The sequence below is a fragment of the Scyliorhinus canicula genome, chromosome 6 (genome assembly GCF_902713615.1).
Source record: "Scyliorhinus canicula chromosome 6, sScyCan1.1, whole genome shotgun sequence".
Classification (NCBI taxonomy): domain Eukaryota; kingdom Metazoa; phylum Chordata; class Chondrichthyes; order Carcharhiniformes; family Scyliorhinidae; genus Scyliorhinus; species Scyliorhinus canicula.
This window is the reverse complement of record NC_052151.1, coordinates 211,164,293-211,185,729: the sequence shown is the minus strand read 5'-3', so window position 1 is coordinate 211,185,729 and position 21,437 is coordinate 211,164,293.

The following is a 21,437-nucleotide window of genomic DNA, read 5'->3' as shown; positions in this document are numbered from 1 at the left end:
TCTATATCAACAGTGCTCTACAGTAAACAGTCTATATAAACAGTGCCCTACATTAAACAGTCTATATAAACAGTGCCCTACAGTAAACAGTCTATTTAAACTGTGCCCTACAGCAAATAGTTTATATAAACAGTGCCCTACAGTAAACAGTCTATTTAAACAGTGCCCTACAGTAAACAGTCTATATCAACAGTGCTCTACAGTAAACAGTCTATATAAACAGTGCCCTACATTAAACAGTCTATATAAACAGTATCGTGCAGTATATAGCCAGTGTAAACACTGTCCTACAGAAAACAGTCGATGTAAACAGTGCCCTACAGTAAATTTTTAATATAAACAGTGCCCTATATTAAACAGTCTATATCTACAATGTGCAGCAGTAAACAGTCTATGTAAACAGTGCCCTACAGTATCCAGTCTATATAAACAGTGCCCTTCGTAAACAGTCTATGGAAAGAGTCCAACAGAAAACAGTTTATCTGAACATGCCCTACAGTAAACAGACTATGTAAACAGTGTTCAACAGAAAACAGTCTATGTTTACAGTGCCCTACAGTAAACAGTCTATATAATCAGTCCCCGACAGTAAATAGTCTAAATAAACATTGCCCTCCCATAAACAGTCTATATAAACATTGCCCCATTGTAGTCTGTAGAAACAGTGCCCTACAGAAAAAAGTCATTGTAAACAGTGCACTACAGTTAACAGTCTCTGTAAACAGCGCCCTACAGTAAACAGTCTATTTAAACAATGCCCTACAGTAAACAGTCTATATAAACAGTGCCCTACAGTAAACAGTCTATTTAAACAGTGCCCTACAGTAAACAGTCTATTTAAACTGTGCCCTACAGCAAATAGTTTATATAAACAGTGCCCTACAGTAAACAGTCTATATAAACAGTGCCCTACAGTAAACAGTCTATTTAAACAGTGCCCTACAGTAAACAGTCTATATAAACAGTGCCCTACAGTAAACAGTCTATATAAACAGTGCCCTACAGTAAACAGTCTATTTAAACAGTGCCCTACAGTAAACAGTCTATATAAACAGTGCTCTACAGTAAACAGTCTATATAAACAGTGCCCTACATTAAACAGTCTATATAAACAGTATCGTGCAGTATATAGCCAGTGTAAACACTGTCCTACAGAAAACAGTCGATGTAAACAGTGCCCTACAGTAAATTTTTAATATAAACAGTGCCCTATATTAAACAGTCTATATCAACAATGTGCTGCAGTAAACAGTCTATGTAAACAGTGCCCTACAGTATCCAGTCTATATAAACAGTGCCCTTCGTAAACAGTCTATGGAAAGAGTCCAACAGAAAACAGTTTATCTGAACATGCCCTACAGTAAACAGACTATGTAAACAGTGTTCAACAGAAAACAGTCTATGTTTACAGTGCCCTACAGTAAACAGTCTATATAATCAGTCCCCGACAGTAAATAGTCTAAATAAACATTGCCCTCCCATAAACAGTCTATATAAACATTGCCCCATTGTAGTCTGTAGAAACAGTGCCCTACAGAAAAAAGTCATTGTAAACAGTGCACTACAGTTAACAGTCTCTGTAAACAGTGCCCTACAGTAAACAGTCTATTTAAACAATGCCCTACAGTAAACAGTCTATATAAACAGTGCCCTACAGTAAACAGTCTATTTAAACAGTGCCCTACAGTAAACAGTCTATTTAAACTGTGCCCTACAGCAAATAGTTTATATAAACAGTGCCCTGCAGTAAACAGAATCTATTTAAACGGTGCTCTATTGTAAACATAATATATTTAAACCGTGCCCTACAGTAAACAGAATCTATTTAAACACTGCCCAACAGTAAAAAGTGTATTTAAACACTGCCCAACAGTTAACAGTCTATGTAAACAGAGCCCTACAGCAAAGTCTATTTAAACAGTGCCCTACAGTAAACAGTCTATTTAAACAGTGCCCTACAGTAAACAGAATCTATTTAAACACTGCCCAACAGTAAAAAGTGTATTTAAACAATGCCCAACATTAAACAGTCTATGTAAACAGAGCCCTACAGTAAACTGTCTATTTAAACAGTGCACGAGTGGTTGCGCATTTGAAGGGGCTGGGGGCGGATGTGGCTATGCTCCAGGAAACGCATCTTAGAGTGGCGGATTAGGTTAGGCTGAGAAGGGGGTGGGTTGGGAAAGTGTTCCATTCGAGGTTGGATGCGAGGAACCGGGGGTGGCGATTTTGGTGGGGAAAAGTATGTCGTTTGTGGCGTTGAGTGTGGTAGCGGATAGCTGTGGCAGATACGTTATGGTGAGCGGTAGACTCCAAGGGGAGCGAGTGGTGCTGGTTAATGTGTACGCCCCAAATTGGAACGATGCAGGCTTCATGCGGCGCATGCCAGGCCGGATTCCTGATCTTGAGGCGGGGGGCTTGATAATGTGAGGAGATTTTAATACACTGGATCGTTCTAGGTCCAGGACCGGTAAGAGGCCAGCGGCGGCCACAGTGCTGAGGGGGTTCATGGACCAGATGGGGGTGGGGGGTGGGGGGTGGACCCTTGGAGGTTTATGAGGCCAGGGGGTAGGGAGTTCTCGTTCTTCTCCCATGTCCATAAGGCTTACTCCCGGATTGACTTTTTTGTCCTCAGCAGGGCGCTAGGGTGGTAGGGGCAGAGTATTCGGCGATAGCCATATCTGACCACGCTCCACATTGGGTGGACCTGGAGCTGGAGGAGGGGAAGGACCAACGGCCGCTGCGGGGGTTAGAGGTGGGGCTGCTGTCGGACGAGGAGGTATGTGGGCGGGTCCAGAGGTGTATTGGGGGGTATTTGGAAACTAATGACAATGGGGAAGTGCAGGTGGGGGTGGTCTGGGAGGCGCTGAAGACGGTGGTTAGGGGGGAACTGATTTCTATTAGGGCACACAGGGAGAGGGGGGAGAAAAGGGAGAGGGAGAGGTTGGTGGAAAAAATGGTAAGGGTGGACAGGAGGTACGCGGAGGTCCCGGAAGGGGGACTTTTGAGGAAGCGTCGCAGTCTCCAAGCGGAGTTCGATATATTGACCACCAGGAAAACTGAGGCGCAGTGGAGGAGGGCGCAAGGGGCGGTATATGAGTACGGGGAGAAGGCGAGTCGGATGCTGGCCCACCAGCTCCGGAAGCGGGAGGCGGCGAGGGAGATAGAGGGAGTTAGGGACGGAGGAGGGAATCTGGTGCGGAGTGCAAGGTGCATTAACGGAGTGCTCAGGACCTTCTATGGGGAGTTATACCGGTCAGTGCCCCCTGGGGAGGAGGGTGGGATGGACCGCTTCTTGGGCAAGCTGGAATTCCTGAGAGTGGGGGAGGAGCAGACGGAAGGTCTGGGGGCGCCAGTCGAGCTGGAGGAGCTGGTCAATGCGATCGGGAGCATGCAGTCAGGGAAGGCACCGGGGCCTGATGGGTTCCCGGTTAAATTTTATAAGACGTTTTCAGACCTGTTGGTTCCGCTGTTAGTGAGGACCTTGAATGAGGCAAGGGAGGGAGGGCCTTGCCCCCGACGACCTCCAGGTCATTAATTTCATTGATTTTGAAGCGAGATAAGGACCCCTTCCAGTGTGGATCTTACAGGCCGATATCACTCCTCAATGTAGACGCGTAGCTGCTGGCCAACATACTGGCCAGGAGGGTGGAGGAGGTGTTCCCACAGGTTATTCACGAGGACCAAACGGGTTTTGTGAAAGGGAGGCAGTCGAACTTCAATGTGCGGCGGCTTCTTAACGTCATAATGATGCCGGCGGTGGGCGGAGAGGCGGAGATAGTGGCATCAATGGATGCGGAGAAAGCCTTTGACAGGGTGGAGTGGAGCTACCTGTGGGAGGTGTTGAGGAGGTTTGGGTTTGGTGAAGGATTTATTAGGTGGATGAGGCTGTTGTATAATGTTCTGGGAGCGAGCGTGGTGACGAACGGGAGGAGGTCGGAGGACTGGGGGACGAGGCAGGGGTGCTGTCCCCTGCTGTTCGCGTTGGTGATCGAGCCCCTGGCCATGGCGCTGAGGGTATCGAGGAACTGGAGGGGGATTGCGGGGGGGTGGGGGGTGGGAGAAGCACCGGCTGTCGTTGTACGTGGACGATTTATTGGTGTACATTGCAGATCCAATGGGGCCGGGGGGGGGGGGGGGGGGGGGGGGGATGGGGGGGGGGGGGGGATGCCGGAGGTGATGAGGATTCTCAGGGAGTTTGGAGACTTCTCTGGCTGTAAGCTGAATGGGGGGAAGAGTGAGCTGTTCATGGTGCATATGGGGGACCAGGAGAAAGAGATAAGGGGGCTCCCGCTGAAAACGGCAGAGCGGAGTTTCAGATACCTGGGGGTCCAGATAGCCAGGCGCTGGGGGGCCCTGCATAGGTTAAACTTCACGAGACTGGTGGAGCAGATGGAGGATGAGTTCAGGAGGAGGGATGTTGCCACTCTCCCTAGCGGGCAGTGTCCAGTCGGTTAAGGTGACGGTGCTCCTGAGGTTTCTGTTCCGCTTCCAGAGGGTCAGCAGGAGTATTACGGGATTTGTGTGGGCGCAGAAGACCCCGGGGATCAGGAGGGTACTTCTGGAGCGACGTAGGGAAGTGGATGGATTGGCGCTGCCCAACCTGTGTGGGTATTACTGGGCTGCGAACGTAGCAATGATTCGGAGGTGGGTGATTGACGGGGAGGGAGCCACATGGAAGAGGATGGAGGCGGCGTCCTGTGTGGGCACGAGCTTAGAGGCGCTGGTGACGGCGCCGGTGCCGCTCCCCCCAGCAAGGTACTCTACGAGTCCGGTAGTGGTGGCTACCCTCAAAATCTGGGGGCAGTGGAGGCGGCATAGGGGGGAAGTGAAGGCCTCAGTTTGGTCCCCAATATGGGGGAACCACCGGTTTGTATCAGGGATAGATTAAGGGTTTTTGAGCTGGCACAGGGCAGGTATCAGGCGGATGGGGGACCTCTTCCTTGACGGGAAGTTTGCGACCTTAGAGGAGTTGGAGGAGTTGCCCTCCAGCAGAGGGCAGCAGAGCAGAGCTACTGATCAGCTGTTCTGGGGCAATTTGCATACGTGCAGTGCGGTCAGCCTAATTTGAAGGTGGTTTGTGGAGGGGCTGTTGTTTAGTGACAATTAAACCTGAAACACTTCGTTAGTGTTTCCCACCCTACCTCCTCCTCTAACCAAAAAAAAACCCCACGGTTGTTGGGAAGCGGGAGCAGGAGCCTGTCGTGAAGGTGAGTGAGTGCCTTTAAATTTACTTACCTTTCAGCGGGAGCAGGGTTTGAGGGAATATCAGGTAAGCTCTTCCTTTCTTTTTCTTTTATTTTTCTTGTTTTTTTTTAAATCTAGAACTGATGTCAGGGAAGGCAGTACAATGCTCCTCCTGCAGAATGTTTGAGGTGAGGGACGCCATCCGTGTCCCTGCTGATTTCATCTGTGGGAAGTGCACCCAACTCCAGCTCCTCAAAAACCGTGTTAGGGACCTGGAGCTTGAGCTGGATGAACTTCGGATCATTCGGGAGGCAGAGGTGGTCATAGATAGGAGCTTCAGGGAAGTAGTTACACCAAAGACTGGAGATAGATGGGTAACTGTAAGAGGGACTGGGAAGAAGCAGTCAGTGCAGGGACCCCCTGCGGTCGTTCCCCTGAGTAACAAGTATACCGTTTTGGATACTTGTGGGGGGGACGACTTACCAGGAGTAAACCATGGGGTACGGGCCTCTGGCACGGAGTCTGTCCCTGTTGCTCAGAAGGGAAGGGGGAAAGGAGTAGAACATTAGTAATTGGGGACTCAATTGTCAGGGGCACAGATAGGAGATTTTGTGGGAGCGAGAGAGACTCACGTTTGGTATATTGCCTCCCAGGTGCAAGGGTACGTGATGTCTCGGATCGTGTTTTCCGGGTCCTTAAGGGGGAGGGGGAGCAGCCCCAAGTCGTAGTCCACATTGGCACTAACGACATAGGTAGGAAAGGGGACAAGGATGTTAGGCAGGCCTTTAGGGAGCTAGGATGGAAGCTCAGAGCGAGAACAAACAGAGTTGTTATCTCTGGGTTGTTGCCCGTGCCACGTGATAGTGAGACGAGGGATAGGGAGAGAGAGCAATTAAACACGTGGCTACAGGGATGGTGCAGGAGGGAGGGATTCAGATTTCTGGATAACTGGGGCTCTTTCTGGGGAAGGTGGGGCCTCTATAGACAGGATGGTCTACATCTGAACCTGAGGGGCACCAATATCCTGGGGGGGAGATTTGTTAGTGCTCTTTGGGGGGGTTTAAACTAAATCAGCAGGGGCATGGGAACCTGGATTGTAGTTTTGTGGTACGGGAGATTGAGAGTATAGAGGTCAGGAGCACAGATTTGACTTTGCAGGAGGGTGCCAGAGTTCAGGTAGGTGGTTTGAAGTGTGTCTACTTCAATGCCAGGAGTATACGAAATAAGGTAGGGGAACTGGCAGCATGGGTTGGTACCTGGGACTTCGATGTTGTGGCCATTTCAGAGACATGGATAGAGCAGGGACAGGAATGGTTGTTGCAGGTTCCGGGGTTTAGGTGTTTTAGTAAGCTCAGAGAAGGGGGCAAAAGAGGGGGAGGTGTGGCGCTGCTAGTCAAGGACAGTATTACGGTGGCGGAAAGGATGCTAGATGGAGATTCTTCTTCCGAGGTAGTATGGGCTGAGGTTAGAAACAGGAAAGGAGAGGTCACCCTGTTGGGAGTTTTCTATAGGCCACCTAATAGTTCTAGGGTTGTAGAGGAAAGGATGGCGAAGATGATTCTGGAAAAGAGCGAAAGTAACAGGGTAGTTGTTATGGGAGACTTTAACTTTCCAAATATTGACTGGAAAAGATATAGTTCGAGTCCATTAGATGGGTCGTTCTTTGTACAATGTGTGCAGGAGGGTTTCCTGACACAATATGTTGACAGGCCAACAAGAGGCGAGGCCACATTGGATTTGGTTTTGGGTAATGAACCAGGCCAGGTGTTAGATCTGGAGGTAGGTGAGCACTTTGGAAACAGTGACCATAATTCGGTGACCTTTACATTAGTGATGGAAAGGGATAAGTATACCCCGCAGGGCAAGAGTTATAGCTGGGGGAAGGGCAATTATGATGCCATTAGACATGACTTAGGATGTGTAGGTTGGAGAAGTAGGCTGCAAGGGTTGGGCACACTGGATATGTGGAGCTTGTTCAAGGAACAGTTATTGCGTGTTCTTGATAAGTACGTACCAGTCAGGCAGGGAGGAATGGGTAGAGCGAGGGAACCGTGGTTTAGCAAAGAAGTGGAATCTCTTGTTAAGAGGAAGAAGGAGTCCTATGTGAAGATGAGGCGTGAAGTTTCAGTTGGGGCGCTTGATAGTTACAAGGAAGCGAGGAAGGATCTAAAGAGAGAGCTAAGACGAGCAAGGAGGGGACATGAGAAGTCTTTGGCAGGTAGGATCAAGGAAAACCCAAAAGCTTTCTAGAGGTATGTCAGGAATAAAAGAATGACTAGGGTAAGAGTAGGGCCAGTCAAGGACAGTGGTGGGAAGTTGTGTGTGGAGGCTGAGGAGATAAGCGAGATACTAAATGAATACTTTTCGTCAGTATTCACTCAGGAAAAAGATAATGTTGTGGAGGAGAATGCTGAGACCCAGGCTATTAGAATAGATGGCATTGAGGTGCGTAGGGAAGAAGTGTTGGCAATTCTGGACAAGGTGAAAATAGATAAGTCCCCGGGGCCTGATGGGATTTATCCTAGGATTCTCTGGGAATCCAGGGAAGAGATTGCTGAGCCTTTGGCTTTGATTTTTATGTCATCATTGGCTACAGGAATAGTGCCAGAGGATTGGAGGGTAGCAAATGTGGTCCCTTTGTTCAAGAAGGGGAGTAGAGATAACCCCGGTAACTATAGGCCGGTGAGCCTCACGTCTGTTGTGAGTAAAGTCTTGGAGAGGATTATAAAAGATACGATTTATAATCATCTAGATAGGAATAATATGATTAGGGATAGTCAGCATGGTTTTGTGAAGGGTAGGTTATGCCTCACAAACCTTATCGAGTTCTTTGAGAAGGTGACTGAACAGGTAGACGAGGGTAGAGCAGTTGATGTGGTGTATATGGATTTCAGTAAAGCGTTTGATAAGGTTCCCCACGGTCGGCTATTGCAGAAAATACGGAGGCTGGGGATTGAGGGTGATTTAGAGATGAGGATCAGAAATTGGCTAGTTGAAAGAAGACAGAGGGTAGTGGTTGATGGCAAATGTTCAGAATGGAGTTCAGTTACGAGTGGCGTACCACAAGGATCTGTTCTGGGGCTGTTGCTGTTTGTCATTTTTATAAATGACCTAGAGGAGGGCACAGAGGTTGGGTGAGTAAATTTGCAGACGACACTAAAGTCGGTGGAGTTGTAGACAGTGTGGAAGGATGTTGCAGGTTACAGAGGGACATAGATAAGCTGCAGAGTTGGGCTGAGAGGTGGCAAATGGAGTTTAATGTAGAGAAGTGTGAGGTGATTCACTTTGGAAAGAAAAACAGGAATGCGGAATATTTGGCTAATGGTAAAATTCTTGGCAGTGTGGATGAGCAGAGGGATCTCGGTGTCCATGTACATAGATCCCTGAAAGTTGCCACCCAGGTTGATAGGGTTGTGAAGAAGGCCTATGGTGTGTTGGCCTTTATTGATAGAGGGATTGAGTTCCGGAGCCATGAGGTCATGTTGCAGCTGTACAAAACTCTGGTACGGCCGCATTTGGAGTATTGCGTACAGTTCTGGTCGCCTCATTATAGGAAGGACGTGGAAGCTTTGGAACGGGTGCAGAGGAGATTTACCAGGATGTTGCCTGGTATGGAGGGAAAATCTTATGAGGAAAGGCTGATGGACTTGAGGTTGTTCTCGTTAGAGAGAAGAAGGTTAAGAGGTGACTTAATAGAGGCATACAAAATGATCAGAGGGTTAGATAGGGTGGACAGTGAGAGCCTTCTCCCGCGGATGGAGGTGGCTAGCACGAGGGGACATAGCCTTAAAAATTGAGGGGTAATAGCTATAGGACAGACGTCAGAGGTAGGTTTTTTACGCAAAGAGTGGTGAGGCCGTGGAATGCCCTACCTGCAACAGTAGTGACCTCGCCAACATTGAGGGCATTTAAAAGTTTATTGGATAAGCATATGGATGATAATGACATAGTGTAGGTTAGATGGCCTTTAGTTTTTGACTTCCCATGTCGGTGCAACATCGTGGGCCGAAGGGCCTGCACTGCGCTGTATCGTTCTATGTTCTATGTTCTATGGAAGTGGGGCCTCGCCCCTGGGAATACTTTCAGGTATATGCGGATTAGGGCGTTTGTTAGGCGGTAGGTGGCAGAGTTCCTGCTATTGCCGCCAAGGGGGCTTCAGGATAGGGTGCTCTCGGGGGCGTGGGTCGTCGAGGGCAGGATCTCGGCAATTTATCAGGTGATGCAGGAGGAGGAGGAGGCCTCGGTGGAAGAGCTGAAAGCGAAGTGGGAGGAGGAGCTGGGAGAGGAGATAGATGAGGGGACGTGGGAGGACGCCCTGGGTAGGGTAAATTCCTCCTCCTCTTGCGCACGGCTTAGTCTAATCCAAATGTAGGTGCTGCAAAGGGCGCATATGACTGGGACAAGGCTGACCTGGTTCTTTGGCGGGGAGGTCAGGTGTGGTAGGTGTTTGGGGAGCCCAGCGATTCACATCCACATGTTTTGCGCGTGTCCGGCGTTGGAGGGCTTTTGGAAGGGGGTGGCGGAGACGTTGTCAAAGGTGGTTGGCTCCAGGGTGGAACCGGGCTGGGGGCTCGCATTTTTTGGTGTACCATCGGAGCCGGGAGTGCAGGAGGCGAAAGAGGCCGGCATTCAGGCCTTTGCGTCCCTGGTAGCCCGCCGCAGGATTCTTTTACAGTGGAGGGACGCGAAGCCCCCGAGCCCAGAATCCTGGATCAGTGATATGGCCGGGTTCATCAAACTGGACAGGGTCAAGTTTGCCCTGAGGGGGTCGGTGCAGGGTTTCTTCCGGCGGTGGCAGCCTTTTCTTGATTTCCTGGCAGAATGTTGGAGAGTGGTTAACTTCAGCAGCAACGGGTTGGGGGTGGGGTGGGGGTGGGTTTACGGGGTTCGTTTTCATAGTTCATTGCCTATTTCTTTTCCTTGTTAATTTATTGTTTTTGTATTTGGGGGGGGGGGGGTGTTACTGTTTTTCTTTGTTGTGATAAAACTTGTTGTTGAAAATTTGAATAAAAATTATTTTTTAAAAAACTGTTATTACCCAGGGATCTGCACAGGGACATCAAGACATTGAAGATTACGTTTAGTTCGATGAGATATGAGTGGGAAGCTGCAGAGACACAGATTGTATTTTTAGAGAGGGAATATAGGGTGTCATCTGGTGTTTGTTGTGGCAGAGTGTGAGCGCAATTAAGGTCATCTAGTAAATTAGCAAATGATGCAAATCGCAAAGTTTCAGGGTGTAATTTGGATCTGTGAGTAGCACATCTTCATGGAAAACGCCCCAGCATTTATCCCGCCCGACTTGTTCTTGCTAACATGCAGCAACATAAACAGTTCACTACAAAAGCAAATTACTGTGGATGTGAAATCTGAAAACAAAAGAGAAAATGATGGAAAATCTCAGTGGGTCAGGCAGCATCTGTGAAGAGAGAACCGAACTAATGTTTCGAGTCTGGTTCATCTTCTTCAGAGTAAAGAATTAATCATTTAGTTGTTGCTCACAGATATCGCTGACAAACACACATAATGTTCTGTCTGGATTTGCTGAGGGAAATCCAGTCGTGCATTCAAAGGAAAATACTGCGGATGCTGCGAATGCGTGAAAAGCTAAAAAGGATTGGATGAAAGCTGAGAACATCAGAGGATATGTGTAGAGCCAGACACAGGGTTGATGTTTACTGACAGGCACTTTAACCATGAAAGCCACAGCTAGCTTTGCAAATTTAGAATAGATTTCAATTATTTTGATTAAACATCGGTATTATTGATTTCTCATGCTGACTTTAAGAGTGCAAATTAAAATATCATCATGACTGGGCTTTTGAAAGTGTAAAAATTGCAGTTATTTCTGGAAGCTATTAATCTATAGCAGTTCTGCGTGGAAGATGTAAACAAACAGGAAATATTTTGCGACTTGGGAAGTGATGAAACATGGCCAGAAAACCATTGTGGTATCATGCAGGACAAGGCCAGCAGAGAGTTTTTACGTTTGCTGAAAATCTCGCAAAAATTCTTGAAAATTCTTGACGGATGTTGCAATTTGGCAAACATGAGGTTGTCACGCTTCTTCCACTTTCCATAAAGCGTCCTGCATTCTTTATTCTTTTCACTTCCTGGTCATTGGGAAGCAAACGCCTTGAGCCAAAATCAAACCCCTGAAAAGGACTTCAACCCTGGTCCCTCAGATTAAAAGTCCGATGCTCGACCGACTGAGCTACCAGAACCTGTTCAGAAAATGTTCTCATAGAGGACTTCCGGTGGAGGCAATGAGTGAGTGAGCCACACATTCGGGGGCTCTCACTCCGGCGGGATTTGAGCAGCTGGTTCCCCGGTTTTGAGGGACTGTGGAGCGGTGAAAGGACGGCCACGGAGGTGCGGAGGAGCGAGCAGAGCTGCATGGAACCGCGGGAGGGCAGAAAGCAGCGAAAATGGGAGAGGAAGGGACAAAGGCAAGGTGCAGGGGAAGCTTATCCGGGAGCCAAGATGGCAGACCTACGGACCTCGGTCCCGGCGATCCAGCAAGCGCTGGCAAACATGCTGCAGGTGATAAAAAACAGTTTTGAGTCGTTGAAGCGGGATAACTTGGACACACTTCAGAAGGCAGTGGATCAGCTGAACCAGAGACTGGATGCCCAGGACGAAAAAGGTAAGGAGCTGGGAGAGGCGGTGGAGGAGCAGACGATTGCGGCGCAAGAAGTCGATGGGTTGAAAAGATGCAGAGAAGACTGCTGGACAGAGTAGAGGAGCCGGAAAATAGAGTCCGTGGACAAAATTTGAGGATCATCTGCCTCCCGGAGGGGGCTGAGGGAGCTGATGCCATAGCGTTTGTGGCGGGCCTGTTGATGTAGCTGATGGGGGCTGAAGCCTTTTTGCGACCTCCGGAGCTGGAGGGGGCACAGAGTACAGGTGATACAGGTGTGTCTGCCCCCCCCCCCCCCCTCCGTCCGATGGTGATTAGATCCACAGGTTTGTGGAAAAGGAGCGGGTGCTGCAGTGGGCAAAGAGCGCTAAGAGCAGCACGTGGAATAACAGTGTCCTTCACATTTACCAGGAGGTGGCCAGGCGGCGAGCAGCCTTTAAACAAGTTAAGGAGATGTTATTCAAAAAGCAAGTGAAGTTTGGTCTGCTCTTCCTGGCCCGTCTTTGGGTTACGTATCAGCGCCAACACCACTACTTCTCCGAGCCCGAAGAAGCGATGGACTTTGCGAGGGATCAGGGGCTGGTCCCGGAAAAAGGACCCACGGACGCAAGCTAGGGTCCGAGAATTACCGTTTGAAGGGATGCCGACTGTGCCTGGACTGCTGATCGACTGTTTACTGTTTTAAAGGGGCCATGTGGCGTATTTTTTGTGGGCAGTTTTTGCCTGGGGTGGTGTGTGGGGGTAGGCGATTCCCCCCCCCCCCCCCCCCCCCCCCTCTCTGGTATGATATTTTCCTGTTTTTCTTGCTTTTTTTTCTCTTTTCTTGTTCTCTCTGCTGTGGTGGGCACCTTTTGTTGGGCTCTCTGAGTGCGCTGGAGCCGGTATTGTAACAAAAAGGTGGCCGGTCAGCAATGGGGATTAAAGATGTTGGTTGGGGGCTTTCGTTTCATTTATGTCTATGGTTTTTATATTTGTTTCGGTTGGGTGATTTACGGGTACTGTGTTATTGCGATGTTATTTTATTAATGCTCAGAGAGGGACGTGGATTAACACTTTTCTGTGTACATGGCTGGAACTGTATTGTACCTGGAGCAGCCTCGCCGTGTTGTTTGACATCTTGTTTGACCTTCCAGTGTTAGTGAGATTGCTCCAGATGTTGGAGTGGGGGATGGTGTGCTGGGGGGCGGGGGGGGATGAGGTCGGGGAAACAATGGGAGAGGGACAAGTGGGCACCGGAGTGATGAGTCATCCGGGTTAGCAGATTGGCTAGTCAAGGGAGTCAGGTTGGGGGGGGGGGGGAGGCTGGGGGGAAGAATACAGGGAGAATGGGTGGCAGGGATGGGGTTACTGGGGGATGTTGCTGGGGGGGGGGGGGTTGCTATTTTGCTGACGTGGGGGGGATCTGAAGTAAGTAATGGAAAGGAGGTCGGGGGTGGAGGCGGCCAAGAATGGCGCGGCGCACGGGCCGGGGGCGGGCCCAAGAAAGGTTATGGCTGACCGGTGTGGGGGGGGGGGGGGGTTGTGCCCCCCAATGAGGCTGATCACCTAGAATGTCAGGGGACTAAATGGGCCAGTTAAAAGGGCACGTGTGTTCGCGCATTTGCGGGCTCTGAAGGCGGACGTAATTATGTTGCAGGAGGCACATCTGCAAGTGTCTGACCAGACTAGGCTAAGGAAGGGCTGGATTAGCCAGGTCTTCCACTCGGACTTGGATTCTAAGTCCAGGGGAGTAGCAATTATGATCAATAAGTGGGTTCAATTTGAGGCGGAAGGCGTAGTCGCAGACGGTGGGCGCAGATTCCTTATGGTAAGGGGCAAACTGGAGGGGAGAAGAGTGGTGCTGGTGAACATATATGCTTCAAACTGGGACGACGTTGACTTTATCAAAAGAGTCATGGAGAAGATCCCGGACCTAGACTCACGATGGTTGATAATGGGGGTGGACTTTAATACGGTCCTTGACCCGGGGCTGGACCAGTAATGTCCCAGAACGGGTCGACTCCTAGCAATGGCAAGGGAGCTGAAAGGGTTCATGGAGCAAATGGGGGCAGTGGACCCATGGAGAGCCAAACAGCCGACGGGAAGGGACTACTCGTTTTACTAACATGTTCATAAAGTATACTCTAGGATTGATTTTTTTATCTTGGGCAGGGACTGTGTAGGGGAGGTAAAGAATACGGAATATTCGGCAATCACTATTTCGGACCATGCCCCGCATTGGGTGGACCTGTAGGTCGAGGGGGCGAATTACCAACGGCCGCAATGGAGGCTAGACGTAGGATTGTTGTCGGAGGAGGGGATATGTGAGAAAATTCGGAAGTGTATGCAAAACTACTTGCAGGTGAACGATACGGGGGAGGTTTCAGCAGCGGCCCTGTGGCAGGCGTTGAAGGCAGTAGTGAGGGGGGAGCTGATCTCAATTCGGGCTCACAGGGTCAGGGCGGGCAGAGCAGAAATGGACAGATTGGTTCGGGAAATTTACCGGATAGACGAGGAGCATGCGGGGTCCCCGGGGGAGGACCTACTCAGGGAGAGGCGGAGATTACAGGCGGAACTGGGGGCCACGAGTAGGGCCGTGGAACAACTTAGGAAGGCGAGGGGAGTGGTGTATGAGCATGGGGAGAAGGCCAGCAGATTGCTAGCGCAGCAACTCAGGAAGAGGGAGGTGGCCTGGGAAATAAGTAGAGTGATTGATGGGGAGGGGAGCAGAGTGGAGGACCCGGCAGGACTGAATAAGGTATTCCGGGACTTCTATATTAAGCTGCATACTTCGGAGCCCCCGGAAGAGCCGGAGGAGATGAAAAGGTTCCTAGACGGGCTAACCTTCCCAAAAGTAGGCGGGGGACTAGTGGACGGGCTGGGGGCCCCGATTAGAGCGGAGGAGATATTGGCGGGCCTAAAGGCCATGCAGTCGGGGAAAGCCCCGGGGCCGGATGGATACCCAGTAGAGTTTTACAAGAAGTTCTCGGAGATAGTGGGACCGGTCTTGACTAGGGATTTTAATGAGGCAAGGGAAAGCGGGACCCTGCCGCCGACGATGTCGCAAGCCGCCATGTCGCTGATATTGAAGTGGGACAAGGACCCGGAATCCTGCGGGTCATACAGGCTAATCTCCCTGATTAATGTGGATGCCAAGCTCCTGGCAAAGGTTCTGGCGATTAGAATTGAGGACTGCGTACCGGAGGTGATTGGGATGATCAGACAAGGTTTGTGAAAGGCAGGCAGCTGACAGCTAACTTGAGAAGATTGCTTAATGTGATCATGATGCCCCCGACGGGCAAGGAGGTGGAGGTAGTGGTGGCAATGGACGCTGAGAAGGCCTTCGACCGGGTGGAGTGGGGCTATTTGTGGGAGGTGCTTGGACGGTTTGGGTTCGGGGAGGGACTGGTTAATTGGGTCAGACTATTGTACCAGGCCCCAAAAGCTAGCATTAGGACGAACAGGGTAATGTCAGATTATTTCAGATTACATCGCTGGACCAGACAGGGATGCCCACTCTCCCCGTTGCTGTTTGCGCTGGCCATAGAGCCGTTGGCGATTGCGTTGAGAGCTGCGAAGGGGTGGAAGGGAATGACTACGGGGGTGGGGGATGGAACATAGGGTCTCTCTCTATGCGGACGACCTGCTCCTGTACGTGTCTGACTGACTGGCCGGGATGGAAAATATACTGGAAACATTGAGGAAGTTCAGCCGGTTTTCAGGGTACAATTAGAATATGACCAAGAGTGAGATGTTTGTGGTGCAGGCAAGGGGCCAGGAGAATAGACTGGAGGAGCTGCCATTTCGGCTGGTTGAGGAAAGTTTCCGGTACTTGGGGATTCAGCTGGCACGAGACTGGGGCAGGTTGCATAAATTTGACTAGAGTGGTGGAACAAATGAAGAGGGAGTTTCGGAGATGGGATGCACTCCCACTGTCACTGCGCGGGGAGGGTGCAGACTGTAAAGATGACAATCCTCCCTAGATTCCTGTTTATCTTACAGTGCCTCCCGATCTTTATCCCACAATCCCCCTGCAGGAGCAGCAGGGTAGCATGGTGGTTAGCATAAATGCTTCACAGCTCCAGGGTCCCAGGTTCGATTCCCGGCTGGGTCACTGTCTGTGTGGAGTCTGCACGTCCTCCCCCTGTGTGCGTGGGTTTCCTCCGGGTGCTCCGGTTTCCTCCCACAGTCCAAAGATGTGCGGGTTAGGTGGATTGGCCATGCTAATCTTCAAAAGGATTGGCAAAATCATCATGAGCTTTGTCAGGGCGGGAAAATCCCCGCGGGTGAAGAAGGCGATGCTTGAAAGGAGCCACAGCGAGGGAGGGCTCGCATTGCCGAGTCTGATCAACTACTACTGGGCGGCTAACATAGCCATAATAAGGAAGTGGATGGTGGGTACGGGGTCTATCTGGGAACGGGTGGAGGCGGCTTTGAGCAGGGGCACCAGTTTGGCAGCCCTGGCCATGGCTCCCCTCCCGCTGTTGCCGGCCAGGTACTCCACCAGCCCGGTAGTGGATGCGGCCCTGCAGATATGGGGCAAGTGGAGGAGGCATGTAGGGGAGGTGGGTGCGCCTGTCTGGGCTCCAATATGTGATACCCATCGATTTGCCCCTGGGAACATGGATGGAGGGTTTCGAACATGACGGTGGGCGGGGCTGAGGATGGTGGGCGATATGTTCCTGGAGGGGAGATTTGCGAGTTTGAGGGGCTTGGAGGAGAAATTTGGGCTGGTAAGGGGAAATGACTTTAGGTACTTACAGATGCGGGACTTTGTCCGCAGACAGGTCCCATCCTTCCCACGTCTCCCGCCAATAGGGATCCAAGACAGAATTGTCTTTAGGGGAGAAGGAGGAGAGGGTCGAGTCTCGGATATCCACAAGGTGCTCATGAAGGGGGAAGAGTCCCAGACGGTGGAACTAAAACTCAAATGGGAGGAGGAGCTTGGCGGGGAGATGGAGGACGGGCTGTGGGGAGAAGCCCTGAGTAGGGTTCATGTGCCAGACTCGGCCTGATTCAATTTAAGGTCGTTTAGCGGGCCCACATGACGGTAGCTCGGATGAGCAAATTCTTTGGAGTAGAGGACAAGTGCGCTAGATGCGCAGAATGACCAGCGAACCACGTTCACATGTTTTGGGCATGTCCTAAGCTTAGGGGGTACTGGGAGGGATTTGTAGGGATCATGTACCGGGTGCTAAAAACAAGGGTGGAATGAGTCCAGGGGTGACAATTTCCGGGGTTTCGGAAGACCCGGGATGTCAAGGGGGAGAAAGAGGCCGATGTTCTGGCCTTTGCTTCCCTAATAGCCCGGCGGCCAATACTGCTGGCATGGAGGGACTCAAAACCCCCGAAGACCGAACTACGGCTTTCGGACATGTCAAGTTTTCTGGATATGGAAAAAAATTAAGTTCGCCTTGAGGGGATCTGTACAGGGGTTCGCACGAAGGTGGCAACCATTCATCAACTTCTTCGTGGGAGAGTGAACGTCAGCGGGGGGGGGGGGGGGGGGGGGGGGAGGAGGGAGGAGGAAGAGGGGGGAGATTAGAGTAGAGTAGGAGGGATAAATAGGCGGGTAGTGTCTATGGGAGAGGAGCGGGCATGTGCAGTATGGTTTGATTGAAGTATTGGTTTTACGTTGATGTTTGCACATTTTTGTTATCTGTAACTGTTTACAATGCCAAAAAATACCTCAATAAAATTGTTTATTAAAAAAACAAGAAAATGTTCTTACAGCTCACTTCAAAGTATCATATTGTACCTTTAGAATTTCCTTCATTGGTAAGTCAGCCTCTCCAGCTGATTTCCCTCGCAAGCAGAGCAGCAGCCTCCCTATGGCTTCCGTTCTCAAATTCTTCAGCTTGTACTCGCTTTTTACCAGTGACCTGTGATGTGACAACTGTTATTACCCAGGGATCTGCACAGGGACATCAGGACATTGAAGATTACGTTTCGTTTGGTGAGATATGAGTGGGAAGCAGCAGAGACACAGATTCTATTTTTAGAGAGGGAATAAAGGGTGTCATCTGATGTTTGTTGTGGCAGAGCGTGAACGCAAGTAAACCCATCTAGTAAAGTAGCAAATTATGCAAATCGCAAAGTTTCAGGGTGTAAAAGTGTGTCTGCACCACATCTTCATGGAAAAGGCCCCATCATTTATCCCGCCCGACTGTTCTTGCTAACATGCAGCAACATAAACCGTTCACTATGTAGCCATCGAAGCTTGCCACTTCCCAACATAAAATGGAACATTGAGTTGCATGCAGGAAAAATTGGATAATGACAGAGAGGCAAGCAGTTTACAGAACCTCTCTGTGGATTCTGTGTGTGAAGAAACCAGACAGCACAGAAACTAACAAGCTGCGCATATTAATTGAGCGATTCCCGGTGATTCCCAGGCACAATGGACACAACAATTAGAAGAGATTGAAACATTCTATAGCAGGTCAGACATCCCGGCGCCTGAATCAAAAGGACACAAACAAGGTGGAAAGTGGAGTTTGAATCAAAAGGACACAAACAAAGTGAAAAGAACCGCCCAGTGATCGAGGAACAGCCCCGTTATTGGGGAAATTCAAATCAATCAATTGGGAAGAGACCCAATCGATTGCAAGTTTATAGAGAGTCCGCCCAGATGGGCTAAAAACCCAAAACAGTATAAGACAGAGACCCCGATCCCAGCTCTCTCTCTTAGCCAGGCTCTCTTAGCCAGTCCTCCGCTCTCTTAACAGGCCCTCCCAGCAGGACACGTTTGCAGCAGCTCTCCAGGAACTTGGACGCGAGAAGGAGAGGCCTGGCCAATTGCTACACCGACAAGTAAGTGTCATACAACGCACACTACGAGAGTAGATACTCCTGACCCCTTTAGTCCACACCAACTGGAAGCCAGCAGATCCAGGACAAAGCAAGAGGCCATTGTTCCCTGATCCGGCAGTTCCCTCATTCCAGATAAGTATTGGCCTAGTAGTGGTAGGAACAGTTTAGTCTTAGTATTATATGCATGAGTAGCAAATAACTGTGTAATAATAAACGTGTCTTGTTTGAACTTACTAACTGGTGTATTGAGTCATTGATCTGAACTTGAACTTGAATCTTGTGGCAGTATCATAAGGATACCTGGCGACTCTAGAGCTAAGGAATAAAACAGAGCCAATTGAGTGTAAAGCACACTCACCCAGAACGAGCAACATTTAGTGGCGACTCTGGTGGGACTCGACTAGAAGTGCAACCCCCCCCCCCCCCCCCCCACTCCGAGAGAACCCAGCAATTTGAATCAGAAATCCTATTGGGAAAAGGAAAAACCACAAGTGTTCAAGTAGTTCACATCCATCCTCATAATTCGGAAGTGTGTTTTTGCATGCGTAACTAACAGGGTTATAAGGTAAAACCGAGAGATTTTTGTTGCGACAAATTGTCGGGAGTTTATACTTCGGAAAATAGCGAAAGCCGTACCCACAATTCATAACACCGCCTTAGCATCCCTTGTTCTATATTTAAACAAGAGCATTGAGAAAGAGATGGCCATGCAGGCAATGGAACGCCTCATGCACACCCAAGAGTTTGTGGTCGCAGCGACCAGCAGAGTAGGTCAGTGTCCCGTTTGGGAACAAGAGATCAGGAAGTACCTCAAAGGGAAAGGATGGCCCCTTTGGAGCGAATTCTGTTCGAATGAGGTAACAGGCCCCGGGAGTATAGGACATACTTGGTGGGAGAACCTGAGCGCAATTCACAAAAGGAATTTGGGAAAGCACGTAAGCCAATGGCAATTGTGTCCTGCTTGGCACAATTGCGAGGCACAGAAGAGGTCATCAGGACGCTCCGAGCAGAATTAGAGGAAAGGCTTTGTATGAGTAAAGTGGATGTCAGTGAAATAGAGAGAGAGAATCGAGAACTAAGAAAGAAGTTGGCAGATAAGGATAGAGAGGTGGATGATGCCAAGAGGGCACAACAGTCTTGTCTAGCCCATCTGAGCAGCTCCCAGGTACAATACGAAAAAGCCTATCAGGATGTGCAGCGTGCAGTCTTGATAAGACAGGAATCAGAAAAGCAGGTAGAGACACTGAAGAAGCAGTGCAGCGACCTGAAGGCAGCTTTAAGAGCACTCCATGCTGCCACCACTGAGCAAAGGCAAAGCACAGTGGACCATGCTAAGTGTAGGAAGCAGATTGCGGAGCTGCAATCTCTGCTTTCTGTGCAGAATGGCTTCCAAGAAACATTTGGAATGCAATTAGAGGAAGAGAACGCCCCAGATTGGCAGGGGTTAAGCGAGACTGCGCAGCGATATGTTCAGGGAACATGTGCACTAGAATCGCAGCAGAAAAGGAAAGCACCCCAACCCCCCACAGATCAGATAGCACCCGCACCAATGAACCCAGTCACCACCCAACGAAAAGCAACCGCAGACGGCGCACCCGAGATCATTTACACCACCCCCTTAACCGTGACTCAACTAAGGGACGCGTGTGAGAAAATCACCCCGTTCCTCCCCACTTCAGACCCCCACCAATTCTTTGCAAAAGTTAAACAGCAGGCGCCCGTAAAGCCGCTGAGTATGATTGTGGCTGTAGTGGGCCCCGTGTCCTTTTGGTACATAGTGGAGGAATTATGGTCGCGCGGGTCCCTCCTGTGTCCCAGAGTAATTCTGTGGGTTGTCCCCGTATCTTTGCTGTGACTACCGATCGTCCGGACCTGTCCCAAGGGGTGTCACAGACCCAAGTGGGGGAGCCCGAACTCCGTCAGTCTGTGCCGTTCATATCGCCTTGAACGGTGCTGGCACTATGTATAGGCTTGGACCTATTGCGGTTCAGAGTGCCTGTCTGTGGGCCTCTCTGCAATTTTTGTGGGGCATTGCACTCCCGTGCAAAGTGTCCCAGTTGTCCACATTTATAGCATTCCTGCGACTTCTGTGGGGGGCTGTTCTGTCCCTCATTTACCCAGGCGGGGTTTTGGTGTGCTCTTACTGCCTGAATGTCTACATCAGCTTGAGCCTCCTCGGGCTTCTTAAATGTTGCTTTGCCATGAACAGATTCCTCCCAATCGCGGGACAATCTCTACTTTTAATTATGGGCCTCTTCTGTGGGGTCATAATTAGAGCAGGCTTTCTGTCCTACCTCTGTGGCGTGGGAGATAAGGGTGCGGGTCCATTTGGCCATGTTATCGGGGGCCAAACGAGCACTTTCTAAGTCTCCGAAAACAGTAAAGTAGATCCACAGCCGTCCTGCAAACGCTGTGGGGTGCTCGGTCTTTTTCTGCCTATATCGGTTCAGGCCTTCTACAGGGTCTCCTCTATTATACCCGATTGCATCCAGTATTGCTGTATGCATGCTCTAGGGTTCCTCCTCCAACATTCTGTGGGTCGGGAAGGGCTGCTGCCACGGACGTGTCTGAACACAAAACCGTGAGCTTAACATGCTCTCGTTCGTCCAGGCCGTACATGGTCGCCTGCTGTTTTACATTCGCAAAGAAATGGTGGGGGTCTGAAGTAGGGAGGAACAGTGTGACTTTCTTGCACGCGTCCCGTAATTGGGTCACGGTTAAGGGGGTGGTATAAGTGATCTCGGGTGAGCCGTCTACGGTTGCTTTCCTTTGGGTGGTGACTGGGTTCATTGGTGTGGGTGCTATCTGTTCTGTGGGG